General features: G+C 37.9%; 1 pseudogene; it reads left to right on the forward strand.

The window, feature by feature from the left end:
* The first annotated feature begins 1,044 nt into the window (after nt 1-1,044).
* The window catches only part of LOC100465470, a 194,796-nt pseudogene continuing 168,654 nt past the window's right edge, over nt 1,045-27,186 (forward strand).

Consider the following 27,186-nt stretch of genomic DNA (forward strand, 5'->3'; position numbering starts at 1 on the left):
GACAAATGCTAAATGCTTTATCAGTCTGGCACCGAAAATGATGTTGTGTCAGGGTTTTCCCAGACTGCCTTGTCTGAAAAGCTACATGAAAAGCTTTAATGATCATATATTAGGTGGGAACTTTAACCTTCTTTGTACCAGGTCAATTGAGTAGGTAATTGGAAAAGTCAGTTCCACTTGTTGTAATCCATTCAAAGGGAAACTTAGATTTACACAGAATTTAGTTTTCAGTCATAGAAATAGTGCAGAGCTATGTAGAGAAACAAGACAAAACACAATAATTCTCTACATGACATTCCATTTATTCCATTATGTTAAGGTTTAAATACTGAAACAAGGACAAAGCACAGATCAGACATGCACACACAAAAATCCTTTTTTCAAATTTTCTATTTTCTTCATCTGAACGTAGAAGAAAGTAAATTTATAGACATCGAGAATTGATGGTGTGCCTGGCGCCATGTTCAACTTTTCACAAAAATAATCTCGTTTAACTCACAAGAACCAATAGGAAAGGATTCTTATGATCACATGATAGCTAATACATGTACTGTGGAGCTGTTGGAGGCCAGATCCTACTACCATTGCCTCTCTTCCCTCTACTACCCATTAGCTGTGTAGCACTGGGTGGATTAGTTCACCTCAGTAGGTCCAGTTTTCTTATTCTGAAAATGGAAATGATATTAGCATCTACCTGGTAGGGATGCTATGAGAAACAGACACAATGGTTGGGAGAAGCATTTTTGTTGTAACTGTTGCTATTTTATAGATAATGAAATACAGGGTAGAAAAGGCCTTAAAACTTACCCCAGATCACAGAGTTAAGTGACAGAACAGATGTGTGGGCTTTTCTGTCCTACAGGAACCTACAAGCAGTAAGAAGAGCCTGAAAGAGAAAAAGGAAGGCACCACTTGAACAGCTTTGTGACTGGGAAATAAGGACATCATTTAGACTGCAGATGAGAAATGCAAGAGGGGAACTTCCAATTCAACAAGCGGCTGCCTGGAGGGAAGACATGGCATTGGCCAAGACATGTGCCAAGGATGACGCAGGGCAAGGTGGGGGCATACCTGACAGGCTGTGGCACAGATCTGGAAGCTGTGACTGTGAAAGCCACAGTTGCCTACAAGAATCACCATGGTTCTGTGGAAGCCATTGGTGTGATGATTGAAGCAAAAATGGCATCTGAAGAATGCAGTTCTTCACATTCCAAGATTTGCAGCATTCCAAAAATCTATACCTTTCATTATAAATATATGCCTATCATTGTAAATGAGTCCCTTTGTGTGTAATATATATGGTAACTTCAAAAATATGTGAAAAAGAGGCATTTTCGTCAGTTCAGGCTGCTTAACCAACTGAGCCACTGAGGCGTTCCCACAGGTGGTGTTCTTCATCCCCTCCATCTTCCTCCTCCTCTTCCTCATTCTTGTTCTCTTCTTTCTCTTCTCTTCTTCCTTTAAATGTGCTCTAACATAACCCTATTCTCTCTTTTTTCTTCTTAATTCATTCAACAAACATGTACTGTACAGCAATTCATTAGCTGTCTGAAACCCTTCTACACATGAAATACTATGGAGAAGAAAATAAACAAAGAATGCCCCTGCTTTCAAGATTCCCTTCATCATTTGATTTACATCCTCCTTTTGACTAGACTTTAAGTTCCCTGGAGCTCACTGAAGGATAATATTGGTGCTATTCTCACTGCTGTGTTCCAAGATTCTTGAATAGAAACTGGCTCATAGGAAGCATCTAATAAATATTTACTGAATAAGTTTAAAATGAATGGAATCTAAAATTAGCTTACATACTCTAGAAAATGATTTAAGAGATTTAAGATTTTAAAATATAAAAGCAAAGGACCTCACCTTACAGATGTAGAAAACTGGACACTCAGCTAAGAAGACACTTCTGTATCAAGACCTTAGAGTATCCCAATCATGTGCATGGTGAACTACTCAACAAAAGTCAAAATTCTGGAGACTTAAGGGCACTAGAAACATTGTCAAACTTTCCAATGAGAAAGAGGAGAGAGAGGGAGGTAGGCAGGCAGGGAGAGAGAGAGAGAGAGAGAGATGTTCTGAAACATGTTTACTGATAAATATGTATCAATTTATTCATTAATAATTATTTCATTCCCATCAACAGTGTGTAAGGGCTTGTTTTTCTCCACATCCTCACAAGCACTTGCTATTTATTGTCATTTTGGAATGTAAATTCGTGCAGCCACTGTGGGAAACAGTATGGAGTTTCCTCAAAACATTAAAAATAGAGATACCATATGATCCAATAACTCTGTTATTGGGTATTTACCCAAAGAAAACGAAAACACTAATGCAAAAAACTATATGCATCCCTATGTTTATTGCAACATTATTTATAATAGCCAAGATATGGAAGCTCTGTAAGTGTCCATCAAAAGGTGAATGGATAAAGGAGATGTCACACACACACACACACGCACGCACACACACACAGGAATATTATGCAGCCATGAAAAAGATGAGATTGTGCCATTTGAGACAACATGAATGGACCTAGAGCGTATTATGTTAAGTAAAATAAGCCCAACTGAGAAAGACAAATAGCATCTGATTCTACTCATAAATGGAGTCTAAAAACAAGCAAAAGCCCACAAATGAATAAACAAACAAAAAGCAGAATTGGACCTATAAATACAGAGAACAAATTGATGGTTGCGAGAGGGGAGGGAGTGGAGGTTTGGGCAAAATGGGTGAACAGGAGTGGGAGATATAGGTTTCCAGTTATGGAATGAATAAGTCATGGGAATAAAAGGCACAGCATAAGGAATACAGTCAATGATATCACAATAACAATGTAATGGGACAAATGATAGCTACACTTGCAGTGAACATAGCATAATGTATAAACTTGTCAGATCACTAAGTCGTACACCTGAAACTAATGTAACGTTGTGTGTCAACTATACCCAAATAAAAAATAATTATTATTGTTATGTCTTTATCACTGTTTAGTATTAGGCACAATGTTAGATGTCTCCAGAGAAACTGTGGTTTCAAGGAGTAAAGCAATACTGTTCTTCCTACCTTCTGTTCATTCTTACCATGGATCCATCTGCCTAGTTTCTTACAGTAGCACAAACCCTTGCAAACTTCTACTCATACTCAAACAACATACACTCAATAAAATGTTTGATTGAAGAATAAATTGACAGGTTCCAAGGGTGATATTTGAACCTCACCTAAAAAACATTAATTTCCAAAAATTTGAGTCAATTTATTTTTCATTGAAGGTGTTTCATCTCCAGTGATAAATGAAATTTTTTCCGTCCTGCCTTGGGATTAAAAAAAAAAAATCCATCATGGAACATTGCATCAGGAACTGGGGATGTAGTGTATGGTGACTAATATAACAAAATAAAAATTACTAAAAAAATATTAACCAAAGGTACTGTATATTTGTTTTGAGATATGGGGCAATTCATTTTCCTGGCTTATTGAGGAAATGATTAATAAATTCAATCAATTAAAAAAAATCCATTGTCTCCTAATATGAGACCCCACAAGGGACTCCAGAAGAGATGATGAAAGTCTTTTCTCTGGTTGGGGTGCCTGGGGAGCATCATCAGTTAAGTGTCTGACTCTTGGTTCCAGCTCAGGTCATGATCTCAGAGTTACGAGATCGAGCCCCCATGTAGGGCTCTGTGCTCAGGGGGAGTCTGCATGGGAATCTCTCTTTCTCTCTCCCTCTGCTCCTCTCTCCTCCCCTACTTAAAATAGTAAATAAATCTTTAAAAAAATCTCAGGGCACCTGGGTGATGCAGTTGCTAAGCATCGGACCCTTGATTTTGGCTCAGGTCATGATCGTGAAATCATGAGATCATGAGATTGAGCTCTGTGTCAGGCTCTGCGCTCACTTGGGAGTCTGCTTGAGATTCTCTCCCTCTCCCTCTGCTTCTCCCCCTGCTCATGCTCTCTCTTTCTAAAATAAATAAAATCTTAAAAATCTTAAAAAAAAAAAGATTTTCTCTATTGAGAGAATCATATGATCATATGATTTTCTGTTTAGACATCCTGTCCAATGATGTAAGTAGGATGTTAAAGTCCCCTACTATTATTGTATCAGTATATTTGGGTGCTCCCATGTTAGGTGCATAAACACTTACAATTGTTACGTCTTCTTGTTGGATTGTCTTCTTAATGACAATCTTTGTCTCTTTTTACAGAGGGGGTAGTTATTTTAATTTCCCTATTTGTGTTCAAAATTCCAAGCTTTTAGATAAAGCATTATTCAAACAAAAAACACCTATAAAGCTTGTTTCTTTGATCTTCTTCTTATTCTATAGTCAATAATAAATGATATATATCATTCACTGTGCCCATGTGATTGCTGAATTCCCAAAATCACTGCTCCATAACCAAAGGATTCTCATCATCTTCAGATGGAGCTTCCTTAAATGAAACCTTATTCTAGCTCTGCATTGGGTTGAAGATACACAAATCAGTTGATGCTTCCAACACATTTAGCCATATCAAAATCAGCATGCATCCCTTATGTTGTACATAGAGCAGATATTTTGTCCTTGAATTTGCCTTATCCCTATGAGTGAGTCCATATGAAATAAATGAAGAAATTATGAAGAGAAATTATGATAAAAGGTTAAGTTAAAAAGAAGATCATTTTAAAAAGGGGGGAAGGAGGTTAAGAAAAGAGACTACCAACTCTTATTAGAGCTCTATGTCTCAATTTTTTCCCTCAAGTCTGAAAAATTGACTCTCTACTCAATTTTTTTTTCTCTAAAATGGTTTGTAATTCCTACACCCTCCAAATATAAACCATTGGAAGCAGTGATGGGCAGGACTGCCACTACAAGCAAAAACCAAGATATGCATCTAATTCACTGTCAGACTTTGAAGGCAAACTCCAGGCTGGTCCCTGTTTTATGTCCAGTCTCATGGATCCAACTTTCTCCCTTTATGCTGATTTCTTCATTTCCCCCCAAATCTACTTTCCAAATGTTGAAATGTGAAATCTTTACTTATGGCAATAACTTTATGCATATGTTCTCCTTCTCTTCCCGCAGTGTATCCAACCTGGTCCTAATTCCCACCCTAACTCTTCAGCCCTCACACGCATCATGTACTGCTGAGACACAACAAGTTTACCAACTGTTAGATTTAATAAAGAACCAGCCAGGCAGATGAAGAAGCTGTTGTGGAGGAAGTGTCAGCCTAAAGAACTAATGTTCTCCCTACTCAGGGCAAGTTATTAGTATAGGCTAATACAAGGAACTAGAGTTGAGTTTGGGAAGAATAGCAACTGAGAAAGAAGGAAGGGTTTATGTATGCTGCCACCATCATCTGCTCAGTATCTCCAAATGACAAGAAAGTCTCCAAGAGAATCTCCCTAGATATTTGGGGGTGACTCTGAACATAGGGACCAGTCCCTAAGTCTTGTCTCTTTTGCTAAGCTGAGCTTATCCAGCACTACCAGCATGTGGAAGAAAGACTTCAGAGAGACATGGTGTGGCATAGAATGATGGGAGAGGATACAGATTGCCCTTGGTTTTCTGGGGTGCCCTGTTTGGAGTGATGGTAATTCCTGGGTTTCTTGTGGGCCTAGAGAAGGCCATAAAAGTTAGCAGGGGGGATAAACTGGTCTGCCAGCTTCAAACTCCCCGGTCTCTACCCTGCAGTACAGTCACTCCACCAACATAGTCTGTGGGACATGGGATGGATCCCCCATTAGAGAAGATGATCCCAATAGGATCATTTACCACAGAAGCCAGGAGGCTGAGGTGTTATGGTGGTGGCCACCTAAGTTCCCCAAGAATATCTAATGTGGCAAATGAATGACCCCAAATCATACTTTATCTACACTGAAGAAGCCAATAGGATATCAGCAGCAGCTTTGAACTGAATTATGCCCCCGACACCAAAATTCACATGTTGAAAAATTAACCCCCAATGTAGTAATGTTTGGAGATGGGGACTTTGAAAGGCAATTGTGTTTAGATGAGGTCATGAGGATGGAGCCCTCATGGTGAGATTAGTGTCCTTTTAAGAAGAGACACCAGGGAGCCTCCCCCCCTTTCTCTTTTTCTCTGTTTCTCTCTGTCTGCATCATATGAGGACACAGTGAAAAGGTCATCATCTGCAAGCCAGGAATAGAGCCTTCACCAGGTAACAAAATTAGCCAGTGCCTTGATCTTAAACTTCTCAGCCTACAGAACTATGAGAAATAAATTCCTGTTGTTTAAGCCATCCAGTATTTTCTTATGGCAGCCCAGGAAGACTAATAAAGCAGCTTCGTGGTGCCAAGACAAAGCTGAAATAGAGGCCTGACTTAAGAAGTGGCCAGCTCCGCTTTTTCCTCTGGCCTACACTTGGCCTTAGAGGCAGATGCTTTGTCCTTCTCACTCTCATCCCTACTTTCTCTCCCCTTCTGGTCACTTCTGGCTTACTCCTACATGAGTTCCGTGAAGTAGTAATAAAACCAAGAGGAAGAGTTGGGATAGACTCAGAAAATGAGACAAACCTCGGACAGGGGCTATAAGTGGTTAATCATACTGGACTGAATAAGTTCACCCAAAGAGATTGTTTTGAGCCAGAAGTGATTAAAACACCTAGAAATGGCTATATTTATGATTTCTATGGATAAGCAGAAGTGGAGGCTTGTGGTGGACAGTCCTGAGGGTGGCCCCTCATGTTGCCTGTCTCTTGCTGCTCATGCCCTTTCTGACACCCCCTACTCAAATGTGGGTGGTATCTGTGACCTGCTTAAACCAAGAGAACATGGCAAAGATGATGAGATGTTACACCTGTGATTATATTACTTTGCATGACCCTATCTTGTTAACAGATACTTTCCAATATCTCTCTGTATTGGTAGCTTTGAAGAACCAAAGCTCCATGAATCCTATTAGCACAAGGATTTGAATTCTGTCAACAACCTGAGTGAGCTTGGAATACTCTTCTCTAGCAGAGCCTCCAGATGAGGAACCACTTACGGCCTACACCATGATGCAGCTCTGTAGACCTCACTGACCTATGCCCGGACTCCTGACCACAGAAACTGAGATTATAAATGCATGTGGGAGACAACTATTATATGGTTTCTCTCATCTATGGAACATAAGAACTAGGAAGATCTGTAGGGGAAGAAAGGGATAAAGAAGGGGGGGTAATCAGAAAGGGGAATGAAGCATGAGAGACTATGGACTATGAGAAACAAACTGAGGGCTTCAGAGGGGAGGGGGTGGGGGAATGGGATAGGCTGGTGATGGGTAGTAAGGAGGGCACGTATTGCATGGTGCACTGGGTGTTATACGCAAATAAAGAATCATGGAACTTTACATCAAAAACTAAGGATATACTGTATGGTGACCAACATAACATAATAAAAAAATTATTTTAAAAAAATAGATAAAATGCATCCTACAGAAAAATAAATAAATAAATAAATTATAAGAACAAGAAGTTACATTTTTACCTACACCTAACTTATGATTCTAACTTATTACCATTATGCTAGCTTTATTCTGCCTTTAAACATTTGCTCAAATTGTTCCTGCTTCCTCTCTGTCTATGCATATTTCATAGTCTCAAGACATGGTAGCCCTCCCCAAGTATTTCATCTCTCGATCAGGCCAGCCTTCTCTGAAATCCTGATCCTCAACTGTAGTATTGAATAGAAAGTGCTAAGTGGGGGGGCCTGGGTAGTGCAGTCGTTAAGCATGTGCCTTCAGCTCAGGGTGTGATCCCGGCGTTCCGGGATTGAGTCCCACACTGGCTTCCTCCGCTGGGAGCCTGCTTCTTCCTCTCCCACTCTCCTGCTGCATTCCCTCTCTCGCTGGCTGTCTCTCTGTCACATAAATAAATAAAAAAATCTTAAAAAAAAAAAAAGAAAGTGCTAAGTGTGAACATACTAAGCTTATTCCTGAACTTAGGGAGAAAGCATTCAATCTTTCACTATTGGGAATAATGTTAGCTATGGATTTTCATAGATGCCATTTTATCAGAATGAGAAAGCTATCTCCTTTTCCTAGATTTTGTAGAATGTTTATAATGAACGAACGTCAAGTTTTGTCAAATGAATTTTCCACATTTTTAAGACGATCACATGATTTTTCTTTGTGGTGAATTACTCTGATTGATATTTAAATGTTAAACCAACCTTATATTCCTAGGAAAACCCTTATTTGCTTGATTAAATTGATAATATGTTGCAGATTTTTGTGTTTATGTTTGTAAGACATATTGGTCTGTAATGTCCTTTTTGAAAAAAAGTCTTTGTGAAGTTTTTTATCAGGGTTATTCTGGCCTTATAGAATGAGTTGGAAGTGTTTTATCTTTTAAAAAAGTTTGCATAGGTTAATATTCATTTTTTCTTGAATGCTCTATATCATTGATTTTTTTTCCCTATGGATCACATTCTCTTCTGTCTTTTAGATCTCATGTAATGGATAATACATTAAAGAGGTTATAGATTCTGCTATCTTCCTCTGACAAATTTGGGATGCCTGTTTTAACATACAGTCCAATTTCTCACTTATAGCCTTGAATTTTATGTTGTTTTATTATACAGAACTGTGGAGAGACTCCATTGCTTCCCAGGTCTAATTTGGCAAGACTCAACCCCCAAACCCTCTGTCCCTTTGGTTTTTGTAGGAGTTTGTTCTAAGTTTTGTTTGGGAAGGTGTAGGATAGGTAGATCTTCCTCTAAGTCATAATTCGTACTTCTGAGATGTGTTCTTTCTTGTACTAGATGCCAGAGGTGTTGAGGAAATATTTATAGGATATTTCCATGCTTGCGAGTCCAGAACTCTAATGTTCCCTGACACTGACCTTCCTGGAAAATTGCCATATCTGTAATTCCTCTCTTCTCTTCCCAGTCCCATACTAGCCACTCTCTACCAGGCCTGAGATGATCTTGCCTTCCTTATGTGCAGCTAGCCCTCAGCCAAAGACTTACAGAAAACCCTGGCATGCATCCACATGGTCCTTTCTCTCTCACTTCCTTCTCTGCATGACACACACCGCGGGTTCGAGCCACTTCTCCACCCCAAATCCTGATCTCTGCCTCCTTACGTCAGAGGAACCATTGTGTGCTCTGCTCAGACCCCACCACTCTGTACTATTACCTGGAAATTGTTCCTAGAAAGAAACTGATGATCGTGACTCTCACCTCATGACTTTCCATTCTCTCCGGGATCACTCCCTGTTGTCCAACGCCTGAAAAGACTTTGTCCAGGGTAACAGATGTTTACACGGGGAGGGCTGACCTACAGCTAGTAACTCCACCATGGCCAGAATGTACCTAAGTAGAACTTTTGATACTGTAAAAATAGGAAGTAGGCCATAAAATTCTTATTATGCAAGATTTCATTTTCATTAGATGTTACTGATTATTTATGTATCAAATGTATTATTTATGTATTGAATGTATTTCTTAAGTTCTTAAATTCCTAAAAGCATTATCTGAGTTTTAGAGAACTTAAAAATGATAATGTATAATTTAATGTATTTTATAAAATTTCTAAGCTAAGAAAGGACCCTCTAAAGTAAGCCAAGATTTAACCCTATTATAATATACTTGTAGTTTTCTTATTCTTCTGTCCTTAGTCCTTAGCTAAAGGTGAAACTCAGAGTCTTCATGGAGTTACCCTCTCCCAAGTAGGGTCCACATTCTGATTGCTTCTCAGATAAACCAGTTCAAGTTCTTTCATGATTTGTTTCTCTCAAAACATTACCTTTTTGTCATTCCTGTCTCTAAGAACCCTGTCTTTTAGGGGTAGGCATGTCCTACTTCTATTATTGCTTGTTGATGTTATCTCTGGCCTAATTTAACATGAACCCATTTTATGGTGGTTTTCTATGCTAATTCTTGGACTTCTGAATGGCTCTAATGGTGGGAACTTGAATCCCCTCTAAAGAATATGATGGCTGTGAAATTTGGAGGCTGGGATAACAGAAGCAGGAGCTTCTGTAAGACATAGCAAAGGGGGCTTCTACACATCCTGAAAATAACTCCTCCATCTAAACTTTCTAATTTCCTAATCGGTCCTATCAGTTAACTGCTTCCTGTTATCGTGTGTGTGTGTGTGTGTGTGTGTGTGTGTGTGTGTGTGTGTGTGTATTAGAACCTGACTTTTTCTGAGGGTTTAGAAGCATCATAGTAAGATTTTCTTTCTTGAGAGAATATTATAGATTCTTTGGTGAGGCTAATTTTTCAAATATTTGTTGAGAATATACTCTGCTCAGGACTGCTGGGTGGCTCAGTTGGTGAAGCACCTGCCTTCAGCTCAGGTCATGATCCCAGGGTCCTGGGATTGAGTCCCACATGAGGCTCCTTGCTTAAAGGGGACCCTGCTTCTCCCTCTGCTTGCTGTTCCCCCTGCCTGTGGTCTCTCTCTCCCTCTCCCTATGACAAATAAATAAATAAAATCTTTATTTAAAAAAAGAAGAAGAAACTATGCTATAGGAAGTAAAAATGAATGACACAACTTCTATTACCAAGACTTCCATACTATCTAGTCGGGTATATTTACACACAAATAATTCTATTACAAAGCAAAAGTTATGTTAGGAAAAAACCATTGTAAAGGCTCAGAAAACTAAGAGGTAATATGCATCCTGGCATTCAAGAAAAACACAAAGGAGTAGGTAATGTATAGTCCGGACACAAGAAAGCAGGAAGAATTTCTGCAGGTGGAAATGGAGGACACTCCAGAAAGAGGTAACCGTGCACACAAAGGCATCAAGTACAAAAATGAGTGGAGATACTCTGTGATTCTTTTTTTTTTTTAAGATTTATTTATTTGAGAGAGAGAGTGGGGGAGGCACAGAAAGAGAGAGAGAAAATCCTAAGCAGAGACCCCACCAAGTGTGGAGCTCAATGCAGGGGCCTATCTCACAACGGGAGATCATGACCCAAGCTGAAACTAAGAGTCGACTCTTAACTGCTCCACCCACATCCACTGAGAATGTTGTAGTTCTTAAGATGATGGACCTCACAAGTATCCATACTGTTGTGACAGTTTGTAACAAATCTGTTACATATATTCTCTTGGATACGCCGAACGGTTCATAAGAAATAAAGGAATGGTTGGTGAAAGCGAAGTAGTGAAAGAGGATTAATTTTTAAAGAAGCTTAAAGATGGAAGGAGAAGGGAGATGACAAGCGTTAATGTTTATTGAGCAGCTGCGTGCTGAGCTGTGTAGTAAATTCTTATATGCAATATTGCCTTTAATCTCCACCATATAATTATGTGAGTGATTCTTACTATTGATTTCATAGAAGCACGAACTTAAGCTTAAAGAAATTGACTTGCTCTGGAGCGCCTGGGTGGCTCAGTCATTGGGCATCTGCCTTTTGGCTCAGGGCGTGATCCCGGCGTTCTGGGATTGAGCCCCACAATGGGCTCCTCCGCTGGGAGCCTGCTTCTTCCTCTCCCACTCCCCCTGCTTGTGTTCCCTCTCNGGGGGCGTGATCCTGGCATTATGGGATCGAGCCCCACATCAGGCTCCTCTGCTATGAGCCTGCTTCTTCCTCTCCCACTCCCCCTGCTTGTGTTCCCTCTCTTGCTGGCTGTCTCTCTCTCTCTCTCAAANTCTCTCAAATGAATAAATAAAATCTTCAAAAAAAAAAAGAAAGAAAGAAAGAAAGAAATTGACTTGCTCCAAGTGACTTAGTTGAAAAATGTTGTGGCAAGTAGAAGAACCTGGAGGCTTAAACAGAAGACTTTGAGATAAACATAGGAGTGATTTAGTTTGAATGAATAAATAAAAGCATAGAAATAAAGCACCTAAATGTTATCAGCAATTTTCTCTGCATGTGAGTAATTTTTTTAGAGCTTTTCCCCTTGTATCGTAAGCATAATCAAAAAAAGAGAGTCTCCTTTAAAGAGAAAACAGTAAGGCAAAGAAAATTAATCATGTTTCAAGAAGAAGAAAGAATGAAGGGGAAGGGGAGCAGGGCAAAGTACCACCATTATTTTGAAGGATTGAGATCAAGAAGCAATTATTGATTCATTCAACAAATATTTCTTGAATTGCTACTATGGGCCAGGCAGACACAGAGAGAATGAACAAAAGGGGACAGGTTGGCTAAGGATACAGAAGACGTGAGGTGGAGCAAATTCCCATAAAATGATGTCATTCTCACTGGAGCAGAAGTGAAGTCAGTGACTAAATGTGAGGGGAAGTGAGGCTAAGACCTTAAGGACGCACAAAAATGTCTGAAATTATTGTGACTTGCTCTGGGGCCCAGGAGCAAAAGCAGAAAGAAAGAAAACTGAGGCAAACCAGAGTTGAAAGATGTCAAGATGAAAACAGAAGAAGGCAAAGTGTCAAGAAGATAAAAGAATTTGGAGACCAGAACGACCTTACATTTTCTTTAAACTCCTATGTGGAAGTTGCTGGGCTTGTGTGGAGATAACACCATCCTGGGGCAAAATCATGAAGTAGGGATGGGGGCGGAATCCTGAGAAAGCACATGGAGGCAGGTGGATGTGTCTGAAAGAACTCCGGACGGTGGTCATTAATGAGCAACAATCCAGAAGCTCGATGGCGCTATTTGCAGAAACTGAATGGATTCAGTTCAGAGCTCTAACTTCTCTTCGAGCGGAGAACATTAATCCATCACATCCCTGCCCGGGCATGCAGATAAATTCGAGGGGATCGTTTCAGGGCATAATCAGAATTTTGAGATGACTTGGCAATTGTATCCAGAAGTTTCGCATGTTATTAACGTTTTTGCTCACAGCCGTCCGTCTCTAGTGAGTACTGTACATTTGTGGTGCTAGGCAAATGGGCGAGCAGAGCACCGCGATCTTCCTGTGTCTCGCATTCTGTTCTAGTTAGCTAATCCATCAATTAAGGGGTCTCGCTGAAACTGTTTGAAGACAATTAAGGGAGGTCGTTAGCCCAGCAAGGCCAGCGAAACTGGTGTGCTGTTGTCCCGGCTGCCGTCCTTGCCCAGACGGCATTCCCTCAGTGCCCGAGGTACAGAGACACTGCCTTATTTGTTTTGACAATAATTGTCTCTCTGCCCTGAAAAGAGGCCCGAAAATTGCTTCTATATTTAGAAACAAGATTGCTCTGTTGAGGCTGCTGGTCAGAGAGTCTTACCTCCTTATAGAAGTCTGTTATTCCTAGGACTCTGTTTCCTAATTTAGGCCTTTGTGGTGTTTGCTTGATGAACGGCCTTTGTTGGGCAGGCACCGAGGGGGCAAGAACTTCTCACACAAGGGCCAAAAGAGGCCACTATGGTGGCTCCCTAAAGGAACAGTAATTGTGGGGGGTTACCACTTACTAGTCTGAGTAAACGTTATGACAGCTACAAGGTATGATTGTTTGGACTGAATAAGAAAGACAAATTAATTGTTAAGGAAAGTGGATTTCAAACCAGTGTATGAAAAGTAAATCCAAAGTCAACAATTCTCAATTGCACATACGGAGAGAAAAAAAAAGGCATTCGTGCTTATTAAATAGCCCTGTGCCCTTGAAGAGGGAGGTTCTGGGCCATCCATGCATGTCCTCCTCTTACTGGGCACAGGAAAGCCACCAAAATATTCCTGAGCCCCCACAGCAGCCAGGACCTACCTCTCCCAGGGGACATCCGGCCACTACGGGGTACCTGATCTAATTCACCTCCAAGCTGGTACTTGGGTTCTCCCTAAACAGTTCCCATTAATTTAATCCAAGCCCAGACTTTTAAAATCCCAGATAGCTAGTTCACTATTTACATTTACCATATGCTTTCTGGCTTCACACACCACAAAACCATCCCTGTTATTCAAGGAGGTAAAATCCATGAGACAGTTGTATACACAGACTGACTGTAGAGATTTTATATTTTATCATGACCAACTTTAGTTTACTGTCGTTTTAAGTTATGATGAATAAAATCTTACTCATTGCCTTAAAGAAAAGATCTGTCTTCCAAAAGAAATTCTCAGCAGATTAATGTAACACTTCCATGCCAAAACTAAAGCCAGCTAGAATTGTTTAAATTTTAAAGTGAAAAATGCATTGTATTTTTTGTGTTGCTTCCCCCTCACTCACCATGAAACCTCCTCCTCACACAATATCTCAGTCAATTACTCATGCCCAGGGAAGTGGAATCAACCTTGACCCCCCCCCAATACAACCATCAATATTGTTGAGTTTGCCTTCAGTATATATCCACAGTCTATTTCTTAATCATTCCTGCTGCTTCCATTACGACCTATGCCACCACCATCTCCCACCTGGATTTTTTGCAGTAGCCTCTGACCTGGTCTCCGTACTTCCACCCTTTTGCTCTCCACTCTTCTCTTGTGCAGGTCATGACTCTCCTCCACCATTCTAAGGTAAAAGTCAAAGGCCTTAATGTAGTCCCCATCTGCTCTCTGACATCATCCTCTACCACTTACCCACTATTCATTTTCCTCCAGCCACATTGCTACTCCTTAATCATATCAAGTGTTCTCTCCCAGGGCTTTTGCACTTACTGTCCTCTCTGCCTGGAATGCTCTTCCTCCACATGACCATGTGGCTTTTCTTCCTTATTTTCTTCAGGTATCTTCTTAACTATGAGCTCATCAAAAGAAGCCAAATCTTACCACCCCATATAAAGTAGTTCCAACCTCCTATTACCTACCACCCTCTTGTCTTTCTAACTCTGCTTTAATTTTCTTCATAACACTTATCATACCCCTGACGATTTCCACATTTGTTTATTTTGTCTCCTCCATTACTCGGCCAGTGGTCAGCACTCAATAAACATTTCTTGAATGAATGATGATGCTAATGACAAAGATATGTTTGGCCCCTGGATTTCCTATAGAGCAGTAGTAAGAAAGTAGTAAGGAAGATAGGAATTGGAACACATGGTATTATAATGGCCATAGCCCATCACACGGTAGTAAACAAGGACATCTAGAGAAGCATAAAACAAAAATGAAAATGAGCTACACTCAGTTACCGAACTTCAAGCCTACAGGAATATAATTATTTTAAAACTCAGTGAATTAATTTGAACCAGAAATAAATCTACGTATCTCCTACAACTATTGAGCCATAAGCAAACTTGAACCATGTGATCCTTCACTTGTCTTACATCTCGGTCGTAAAATTCTGCAGAGGCTCTGAGAAGAAGGTTCATCACGCACATAAGTGCAAGTGTTGCACTCTCTATTTTCAGGAATGGCCCTTTATTTACTCTGGGCCTGTTGACATTTCGCCGCTTTAGCAGCTTACTTGTGCTTTCTTTCTACTTTCTGTTCCTTTTCACTCCTGGTACAACCCAGACTAAGCACATGGAAACTTGTGGTTCCCCAGTCAAGGGGAAGGTTCCAGCCGATATCTAAGAGGCAATGACACCAGTGAGAGATGGAGATCAGTAATACAGATCCTTGGGAGATGCTGAGATTTTAATTAAGGGTTGCCAAAAGCTGTAGTCAGGAAGAAAAATCAGGAAAATTGAAGCTCTCTCCTAGTGTCAAGTGACAGGAATATGGGGAAAGTTTACTTGCTCACTTGTTCATCAGGCACATTCCCGGTACTTGACTTAAAAAGCTGACAAAAATGCATGCTCTCTGTTTGGAAAAAGGCAGACAAGAACACAGATCATTATTATATAAAATAATAAATGCTAAGTTTTTAAAAGAACATAACAGGGAAATGTAACCCAAACTAGGCTTTGATACAAGGATAGACTTGGGTTCTAAAACCAGTTTTGCATCTATCTGTGATATATTAGACAAATTACTTAAATTCCCCAAACTTTGGTTTCCTTTTGGCAAGAAAGAAAAAAGTTATAAAAATGATAAAAAAAAAATAGCTCAAATAAATACTCTGTGTTGAGAGCTTCTGTTTCTCTCTGGGTACTTCTTACACCTGATATTTATGTGGAGTTATCAATATCACATTTCCTGATTCTGTGAGGTATAAGCTGATATTCCTACATTCCATATGGAGAAATGAAGGTAGGAGTGGGTGGTCGGTAAGATAATATCATTCTGCAAGACCAAGAACTCATCTGAGAGTTCCCACATTTCCTATGAGAACGCTCGCTAACCGTGATTTTATTTGTAATAACACTGTTCCTTAAATGCCCGCATTACTGCTATGATATTGCTATAACTATAATTACCTTTTATTGAAAGAACTGCTACAGGCTAAGTGCTATGCAAATTAATTTATGTACTTCATTCTTGTCATGATTTTATGGAGCACACTTTATTCTCTTCATGTTCTAAATAGGGATATTTGGCCCACTTACTCGTGGTCGTACAAGTACTAGGTGGAGCGGTATGAGTTTGCTGACATGACATGATTTTTTAGTCCATAAAAATAGCAATTTCATAGGGTCAAACACTGGCAAGTAGAAGCACTTACAAAAACTAGGCCTGACCTGGGTAGTCATTTGCTGTGCAAGATGCTTCCCCACAGAGTGAACTCTGGTGAGAAACTGAATAATCATGGGCCAGAGAAGATAGGAAACCTAGCCAGGGCACTCATAATGCCATATATTATTAAAATCGTGGACCTCTGCATACTGCCTTCAGTGAAAAGGATATTTGAAACTACGTGACATTACAGACCAAGAATTTAACCTGCATTTTTATATAAGCACCTTGCTTTGGCCTTATGGAAGATTTAGATTTAAAAATTTCTGGTACTGTTTGACAGATTCTAAACATAATTCACACACATGAAGTATATTTATTATGAGTAATACCACTGAGAATTTCTTATAAAAGCCTGTCCCTAAAAGGAAAGTTATGTTCTGTAACAATAACAAAGAATGCATATAAGATAAGTTGACTAAGGAGATTCTCTGCAGATTTATGCCATTGCAATATTGGGAAAGGTTTAATTTCGTCATGCAGGCATTTCTATTAGAGTGGTGTCAGCTGAAAAAATAACTTCCAAAGAAACTCATAAAACATTTCTGATTGGTAGCAGATCTTATTGGCTTAGCTACCAAGTATTTTTCTATATTGTCTAATATTTTTGAAGATTCTAATTTTTATTGACTACTAGAGGCATGATGTGTATCTAAATGTAACTACTTATTACCACCCAATAAGGAGTAGCTGCCACTAACAACTGGAAAATCTCATTTTAAAAAAGCAAGTTATCTTTATAATGTGATTCAGAACCTGTTAAAAGGATTGCCACATAGGTTATTTTTACTTCAAAGAACTATTTAAAAATTAGAGTATTTCAAAGAACCATGTAAAATGACTGTCATTTGCTTATTTATATATATAAGAAATGTCATGAAAATTTTAATCCAATCTCTTTTACTTTTATTTTTATAACTTTTATAACAAATATTAGCAAAATATTAGCAAAACCTCGCAGTGCTTTATTATGGTTTTTATCCTGTGGATTGTTAATAATAATGATATTCTTATTATCATAGAGGGGGTACTAGCACTCATTGGTTGTTGGCTAAATATTCTCTGGAACTAAAACTTTGGCCTATCTGAGAATTATCCCTCTTTCTGCCTGAAAGGTGTTCACACCTAGGGAGGGATCTATTTATTCTAGTTCCTCCTTAGAAACCGGTGTACTACATGCAAACATTATTTCCTGATCCTGATTTACAAAATAGACCTTACCCATCATCTCAAATGCTTACCTGTGAAAATAGGGCCATTTTCCCTTCCAATTTAATAAAATATAAAAATAAGAATGCTTAATTGCCACCTAACTGAATTCCAAACAATGTATTGTTTCCCTAAACTGAGCAGGTAGTGCTCTTTTTTCCCAGCTTTATTGAGATGCAATTGACATATAATCTGTAAGTTTTAGGTAAACAATGTGATGATTTGATACGCTTACATTTGCAAAATAATTACCATAATAGTGTTAGTTAACACCTCCATCACTTCACATGATTACCTTGTGTGTATGTATGTGTATGTGTGCGTGAATGTGTAGTGAGAACATTTAAAATCTACTCTCTTAGCAACTTTTAAGTATACAATATGGTAGTGTTAACTATAGTCACCATGCTCTACATCACATCCCCAGAAATTATTTATCTTATAACTGAAAGTTCATGCCCTTTGACCAACATCTCTCCATTTCCCCTATTCCCCTCTACCCCAGTCTCTGGCAACCAGCATTCTATTCTCTCTTTCTATAAGTTCAGCTGTTTTTGATTCTACATATAAAAGATATCATACAGTATTTGTCTTTCTCTGTTTGGCTTATTGAACATAACATAATGCCCTCAAGTTTTTTCCACACTGCTGCAAATGGCAGGATTACTTTCTTTCTCTTGGCTGAATTATAGATAGTTGATAGATAGATAGATAGATGATAGATAGATAGATAGATAGATGATAGATAGATAGATAGATAGAGATATCACATCTTCTTTATCCATTCATCCATAGATAGGCACTTAAGTTGTTTCCATATCTTGGTTATTGTCAATACTGCTGCAATGCACAAAGGAATGCACATATCTCTTTGAATACTGATTTCCTTTCCTTTGGATATATACACAGAAGTGGAATTGCTGGATCAAGGGTAGTTCTATTTTTAATTTTTTGAGGAACCACCATGCTGTTTTCCAGAGTGGCTGCACAAGTTTGCATTCCCACCAATAGTGCAAAAGAGTTCCCTTTTCTCAATATCCTCTGTATCCAGGTATTGACATGCTAACTCATGCCTTTTTGATGATAGCCATCCTAACAGGTGTGAGGTGATAGCTCACTGTAGTTTTAATTTGCATTTCCCTGATGATTAGTGACTGTTGAGCACCTTTTCATGTACCTATCAGTCATTTGTATTTCTTTTGAAAAAATGTCTATTCAGGTTCTCTGCCCATTTGTAAATTAGATTTTTTTTGTTATTGATTTATATGTTACTTATACATTTTGGATATTGTAGAGATAGCTTGCAAATATATTTTCCTATTCCACAGGTTACATTGTCATTTTGTTGATTTTCTTTTTTCTTTTTCTCTCTTTTTGCCCTGAACACCACCTTAAGAGACTTGCTTTTAAGTAAAATTCAGCATGGGATAAAATATAATTGCAATTTGTAAATTGAAATTCAATTTGAAAATCAAATCACAGGACAAGGGTAAAACATTACTTCCAAATTCAGGTGAATATATATTTTCACAGTATGTACCTCCCTAGTATAACCCAACATACTAACAATGTTTTAAATTCAATTTTTTTATACACTTAGGTCATCAACTTCAAGTCCAAGTCTGAACTATTTTACAAAGGATATGTTTTATCCCATATTTGATCATTAAAATAAAGCTTTAAAGTGTAATGGAAAGAAAACTATAAAATAATGTAACTGACACTTTAAGTTAAAGCTTGTAAAATATAATTTAACACCATATCACACCAACACTTTCAATTCTCTTTCTTGTGCTGTTAGCTGTATCCTAAATAAGCTGAAACAGAGCTATATTTGTGGTATGTACTAATCTCTACGTAGAGTAGTGCAATAAATTTAGATGAACTTGTTTCAGAAGCAGAAATGATTACTGCCAAAAAATAAAAAAGGAGAAAAATGAAGCCCTCTTAAAACTCTTTTTGTTTTGAATGTTGTCATGGTTACTAAGAGAAATTTATGTTTTGAGACTTTTTCTTATGATCAGTTTGGTGGTGGTTGAAAGAAGAACAAGATTTTATAAACACCTTTTCAAAACCCATCTTTACTAATTATTCCCTTTACAACTACATTAGACTTAAAGTTGGCTGTATGCAGAATTTTTTTTATCACTTAAGTGATTTTTAGTCATAAGCATTCAAATATAGCTTTGGGTTGAATTTAATTTCTGAATGTTCAGCCAACGTCTAAATTTAAAAACTCACATTTTAAAATATGTCTGTGGGCAAGCTACACAAAATAAGTGAATTGCTAAATAATCCTTAGAGCATAAATATCAGAGAATTGTGTTCAATTAATTTAGTTCTATAATGCCATTCTTACTTTTAGTATGCCCAAAATTTTATGCCAGGAGGATTTTGGATTGGATATTACAATCGCAGAATATTTCAGCAAAAAAGGAGCTCAGAGACTATGTAGTCCAATGGTCTCTGTTCTTAAAAATAAGGAAATTGAGTCCAAGAAATGTTGAAGGGTTTGCACAAGGTCATATTGCTAAATAACAGCAAAATGGGACTTTAATCAAGGTCACCTAATTCAAATTCTTGGAAATGATGCTAAAGGCACAGGTAAGGAAAGAAAAAAATAGATAATTGAACTTCAGGAAAATTAAGAAAATTTTTTTCATCAAAAGTCACCACCCACAGAGTAAAAAGGCAGCCCACAGAATGGGAGAAAATATTTGCAAATCATATATCTGATAAGGGATTAATATCCAGAATATATAGGGAACTTGTACAATTCAGCAACAAAGAAACAACCCAATTCAAAAATGCACAAAGGACTTGAGGAGACATTTCTCCAAAGATGATATGCAAATGGCTGATAAGCACATGAAAAGATGGTCAACCTCACAGGGGAAATGCAAATCAAATTTACAATGAGGTATCACCTCACACGCATAGGGTGGCTAATATTGAAAAAACAGAAAACAAGAAGTGTTGGTGAGAGGGAGAAATTTGTACTCTTGTACACTGTTGGTAGGACTGTAAAATGATATAGCTGCTGTGGAAACAGTATAGCAATTCTTCAAAAAATTGAAAGTAGAGTTATCATATGACCCAGCACTCCCACTTCTGGGTATATACCCAAAGGAATTGAAAACAGGGTCTTGAAGAGAAGATAGAGTTGTATGCCCATGTTTATAGCATCATTATTCACAAAACCTAAAATGTTGAAGCAATCAAGGGTCTAATGACAGGTGAATGAATAAGGAAAATATGATATATACATATAATGAAATATTATTCAGCCTTAAAAAGGGAAGGAAATTCTGCAATATACTGCAATGTATATGAACCTTGAGGACATTATGCTTAAGTGCAAAAGCTAGGCACAAAAAGACAAATACTGTATGATTCCACTTATATGAGGTACTTTGAGTACTCAAAATCATAAAGACAGAAAGTATAATGGTGTTGCCTGGGGCTGTGGAGAGGAGAATGGGTTTAATAGGTATAGATTTTCCGTTTTACAGATGAAAAGTTATGGGGATGGATGGTGGTGATGGCCAGCAATGTGAATAATGTGAATGTATTTAACACTAGTGAACTGTATACTTAAAAATGACTTAGGTGGTAAATTTTATGTTATATGCATTTTACCACAATAAAAAAAAAAGAGCAGAAAAAAAATTCTAAGCAATTTGGAGTAGCTATACTCTTGTCCAAGAAAATAGACTTTAATGGAAATACATTACTAATGGAAAAAGAAATTTTTCTCTCCAAATCTGTGAGTTTTCTTTAACTCTTTTTGAAGTTCATTCTATCACACACAAGTGCAGTCTCTTTGAGATAAGATCTTAGATTCTTAGAAGCTCTAGTACTTATGAAAATGTTTGACAGGCATACCCTAGGAGCCTGAGAGTTTTTTTTCATCAGTCTGTAAGGTTTTAGGCAGTACCATGTCAGATCTTTTAGAGATCTTAATAAAATCTGAATTTGAGCTGTTCCGTGTTCTGAGGCCAAGTCTTACCTTGAGAATGCTTCGCTGGCAAAAAAGACTATTCTTCAACCATTACATCTCCTCCAAACTCCACTTAATTTTTTTTATAATTTTTATTTTGTGTATTAGTCACCATACAGTACATCCCCAGTTTTTGATGCAATGTTCCATGATTCATTATTTGCGTCCAAACTCCATTTAAGAACTGAATCATTTGCTCTTTAGTTCATCTCTCTCTTCTCTCAAGGAACCTTCAACACTCTCCCTGGAAATCATCTTAGCTATATCACCAAGGTCATTAAGTTGATTTCTTCCCTTTCTTGAACAATTCTACAAAGAACAGCTCTGCTAAATTTTCTACCTCTCTATTAGAATCTCACTTTCTCCAATAACAGTCCCTTCACTTTCCCTTAAGCCCTCAGTGACAGCCTCCTGAGGCCCTTTGGGCTTCTGCTAATGCGCTTCTGAACTTCCTTTCAATTTTCACTGAAACTCATTTGAGATCTAGCCACTACCTCTAACCAATACTAAAACCAATGCAACATGTTTCAGGTTTTTATTGCAGCAGCACCCCCACCCACAGGTATTAAATCTTGACCCAGTTATTATCGCTACATCACAAACTATCTAAAACTCAGTGGCCTAAAACAGCAACAATCATTGTATTAGCTCTCATGTTCTGTGCGTCAAGAATTTATACGGTAAGGTCTCATCTGTACAGTTCTCTCTCTGGGTCTTTCATTAGAGAGAAAATATGCTTGGAGCTTGTGCACCTTTTCATGTAATCTCGGGATTCCCCCGCTTGTTTGAGCTCCCACACATCATGGTAGCCTCAGGTCCTCAGTACTCCTTACATGGCAGCTCAGTGTTTCAACATCAGTCTTCTGGCAAGCAAGGAAGAAGTTTCACTGTCTTTTTTGACCTAGCCTTGTAGTCATACCTGCCACATTCTATAGGTTACAAATGAGACAGAGATCCTCCCAGATTTAAGTGGAAGAGAATTGGTCTCCACCTCTTGATTGAGGAGTATAAAGATTCTCGAAAAGGGATTGGGACACTACAGTATGTCGGCCAAATCTGAACTACTATTTGATAATGTAAATACAGATTTTTTTTTAGCACAAACACACTTCACTCATAAATTCCTGTCTTGTCTACAGCTGCTTTTGTATCACAGCAGCAAGGTTGAGTAGCTGCAACAGGTACCACGTGGCCCACCAAGCTTAGACATCTACTAGCTGTCTCTTTACAGAAAAGTCCACTGACCCCTGTTCTAGATGAATAAGTGGCACAGGAAGTATTGTTGCGGCCATCTTTGAAAAATACAACCTCCTTAATTTTGTAACAAACACATTAGTCTGCAACAAACACGTTGATTTTTCAGGGTGCATGAAGAAGTTTCAAGGATTAAGTGAATGAAAGCTATCAAATTAAAAATTGAGAAAATATAAATTCAGTTTTGTCTTTGAAAAATTAAGTTACTCATGCACAGAATTCAGGATGGAATATATACCGTCCAAAACTTTGATATAAACAAAGCAGATAAAATAGGTCTAAAGAGGTATATAAAACACAAAACAAAAACAACAAACAGAATAAATTAAGGAATAGATGTAAAATCAAGCATCAGTTACTACAACAAATAAATGGGCTAAAAATCCCAATTAAAAAATAGACTTCACCTAGAATGTTTAAAATCTAACTAGACATATCTTATAAAATACATGCTGAAAAATGAGCACACAGAAGTTTTACAGTAAAGAGATAGTATGTCATGATACTTAGCAGCAATAAACTTTGAACTTAGATAGTTATTTGAATTCTGACACTACCAATTAAATGACTTTTGACAGGTTACTTTCTGTGAGATTGTTTCCTGATGTGTAAAATAAGATTAAAGAATCTACCCAATATCCTGTCATGAAGACGAAATAAGATGATGTGTGTAAAATGCTTGGCATTAAATGCTCAATGAATAAAATTTATTTATTACTAAGAATAAAAAGACAGATAAAGATATATGATGTATATTTTCACTTTAACATACTGGTTGTGTTTACAGAATGTCTCAAAAGCAATATGGCAATATGTATCAAGGGCCTTAAAAGTTCATGGCAATGGGATTTACCAAAGAAACAATAGTTACACGCAGAGATATTTGTTTCCAAGTATATTAACCACAGCTTAATTTATGAAAATGAAGAAATAGAAGTAATCCTAAAGCTCCATAGTCGAGGCATTATTACATTATGACATAATAATACAGAATTAATAAAAATAATATTACCAAATGCTATTTCATGGCATGGCTCCTATCAGTTAAAATCAACTTCATCCTTCTGATATTCCAGGCTACAAAACTCGGAGTCATCCTGATTCCTCTTTTTGATATGAAGTCTGACCTATTATTCCAAATCTGACATCCCTTCTAAAGACAGTGGCTCTGACTGCTTCTTACCACTTCCTCTGCTACTGCCTTCCTCCAAGCCACTATTGATCCAACCTGGATTATTGCAAGAGCCTCATAACTGGTCCTGTTTCTGCCCTGGGGGTAGGGTGCACTTCCCTCTTCTCTTGAAACAGCAGCCAGAGTTATCTTGTTAAAACCTAAAGCAAACCATGTCACTCCATTGCTACGAATCTCCATGCCTTCCCTTCTCAATGAAAGTAACAGCTGGAGGACTTACTGTGACTTTTAAGAGCCTTCCTAACTTGTGTTCCCTGTTGCTCTTCTAACATATCAAACCCGCCAAATGCAATCCAACATTTCTGATAGCTCTGAAGACAAACACCCCATCGCCTCCCAACCCCATTCCCCCGATACATGATGTACTTGTGTAAGCTGCTTTGCTCTTATCAGTAAGTACCCATTACTCTCTTATTTCCATAATATATTGATGGGAAGCTTTTCAGTCAACTCCTTATTTTCCATATAAGCAGAGACAAACCTAGGACTAATTATTGTTGTATTAAGAGTTGTACCTGCGGGGGCGCCTGGGTGGTGCAGTCGTTAGGCATCTGCCTTCGGCTCAGGGCGTGATCCCTGCGTTCTGGGATCAAGCCCTGCATCAGGCTTCTCCACTTGGAGCCTGCCTCTTCCTCTCCCACTCGCCCTGCTTGTGTTCCCTCTCTCACTGGCTGTCTCTCTCTCCGTCAAATAAATAAATAAAATCTTTTAAAAAAAAAAGAGTTGCACCTGCGGTTTTGTACTTCTATCTGAACAAGTGTGCTCTTGGTAGTCTGAGAAGTTACAATATCGAAACTGAACATGGCAGTCATCCTGTGAAGACTTTGGTCTGAGGATAGAACATAAAAAAAAATTTGCTATACTAACTAGGATTAGATGATACCATTTCTCATATGGTGGAAAGTAGGAAACTAAGTTGTGCTTTTATTTATTTTTCTAGATTTATTTATTTATTTATTTATTTATTTATTTGAGAGAGAGAGGGGAGGGGCGAAGGGAGAGGGAGAGACAGAATCTCAAGCAGGCTCCCCGCTGAACACAGAGCCCAATATGGGGGCTCAATCTCACGAATCTGGGATCATGACCTGAGCTGAAATCAAGAGTCTCACGTTTAGTGTATTGAGTCACCCGGGTGCCCCTAAGCTGTGCTTTTAAATAACAATTATCTATCTTTATTATTTATGTGTTCTTAATGCATTGAAACATTGTTTGGGTTTTATAAATCTCTAGCCTTCCAGTACTCTACCAAACAACAAATTATAGTTATGAAAGATAACATCAAGCACAGTAGATATTTATGTTATCCTGAATTTATAACAAAAATTGAAATAAGGAGGATCACAAATTGGCGGACATACCCCCAGGGTAATATGTGGCATCTGACCCCCACGATTCTGCTTTCACAATAGAGTTGTTACTCTAAGTTGGTGTCTTAAATAGGGAGGGAGAGAAATTATAGCTCGCTGTCCAGACAACAATCTTACTATTCTGCCTCATGATGTCTTACGTACCCACATCAAATTAGAAATAGTTGATTTAAACCCTAATACGTTCTCCAAGTCAGGCAAGCCTCGTGCTTTAAGTTTTGCTACTAACAGGTACGGTAAAAATGCATAGTAAAGACTTATTTGGTGGACAGACCAACAGTTATCAAGAAGGTCTTTGGTTGGGGAATCTCAGATATTTTTAACTCTATTTCTTGGTTTGGCACGTAGCTAAAATCTCCATAATCTTCTATGTAAGCTTCTATGTAGTAAAGCCACTCTGAGGCCCACTGAACACTGTGGAAAATTTTCCCAGTAGATCAGCCCATTTGCAGAACCAGGTGTTTCTGTAATTGTGACACTGTGAAAAACATTCATAGTGCTCTAAGGTCCTTTAAACTCTCTTTCCACCTGTGCTTTCTGGTTGAGTCCAGGGGCTGCTTATGCTTTTCAGGGATCTCCTTGTTTATGTAGGTGTGTTTCTTTGTTTCTGAATTTATTTTGCTACATTTTAAAGAGGAAAATTTATAGAAAAAGATTTAACAAGCTGAGGTTGGGAGTCACTCACATTTCAACCAGGTGCACTCCTAATGCGCAGGTGTAAACCAATGAACAGGTAAGGAAAGCATGATGTGAGCTGCAGTCTCTGAAGAATTAATTGTGTATGTCCATAATGAATGTATCCCAAGGTGCATTTTAAACATCTGTTATAAATTAAAGTATTTTCTTCCTTTTTTCCCTCTTTCTAGTTTCTCTGTGTCATTTATATACATACAGTAAGCATAGCCTCTATTTGGATATCATAGGAATCAATGTCTCTTATCCATTATTTAATATAATTTTATAGGAATTTTATTTTAAGATAACAAACACATTTTGACTCTTCTAAATAATTATTTTGATATTTGAAAATAGCTTAAGAATATTATATTAAGGACATATTTTAATTTCTTAATCTAGATAGTAATGCAATCGTTTCACCAAGGTCCATGCCTTCAAATTTCTTTCAAATAGGATAATTTTTCAACTGTGTTATTTAGTTTCCTCATTCTGGAAACTATGGAAGATATCCTTTATTAAAATTCAATTTCTAACCTGTTTTCTGTGGTTCGCACCTGGGAGTGTGCTATTTACTTTTCCAGCTAATTTATAATAAAATAATACATATAGGAATGAAAAAAGTATAATCTCGGAGTGAAATTTAATACAGTCCTAAGCCTAAATAAAAACCTTTCTTCTCACAATTTATGTAGGTAAAAATGGAGGTTTGTGTCAACAAATTATATTTTAAGAAAAATGTTGCGTTTTTCTCATGACTTCTTGGAGATTCCAACATTTACATCTACATTGATGTCATCCAAAAGAAAAGGGAAATGCTTTAATTATACTGGCATTTGCAAACATTGAAGTATTTATCAGCATTCATTCATTCAACAAATATAATTGCATCCCCATTACATGCTACATGAGATCAGATGTCCAAATTTAATATTGGACGTCTGATCTCATAGTGTGTAATAACAGAATCGGTTACTTTTCATTCAGGTGTTTTGAACTTAACATGCTAGATAATAGGAGTATCCCTGAACTGCAGAGAGTATGAAGTAATCAGTGTCTGGCCATTTGAAGGGAGAAGGCTATGGTTGTTGCCCCTTTTTTTTTTTTTAACTT

The sequence above is a fragment of the Ailuropoda melanoleuca genome, chromosome 5 (assembly GCF_002007445.2).
Source record: "Ailuropoda melanoleuca isolate Jingjing chromosome 5, ASM200744v2, whole genome shotgun sequence".
Classification (NCBI taxonomy): Eukaryota; Metazoa; Chordata; class Mammalia; order Carnivora; family Ursidae; genus Ailuropoda; species Ailuropoda melanoleuca.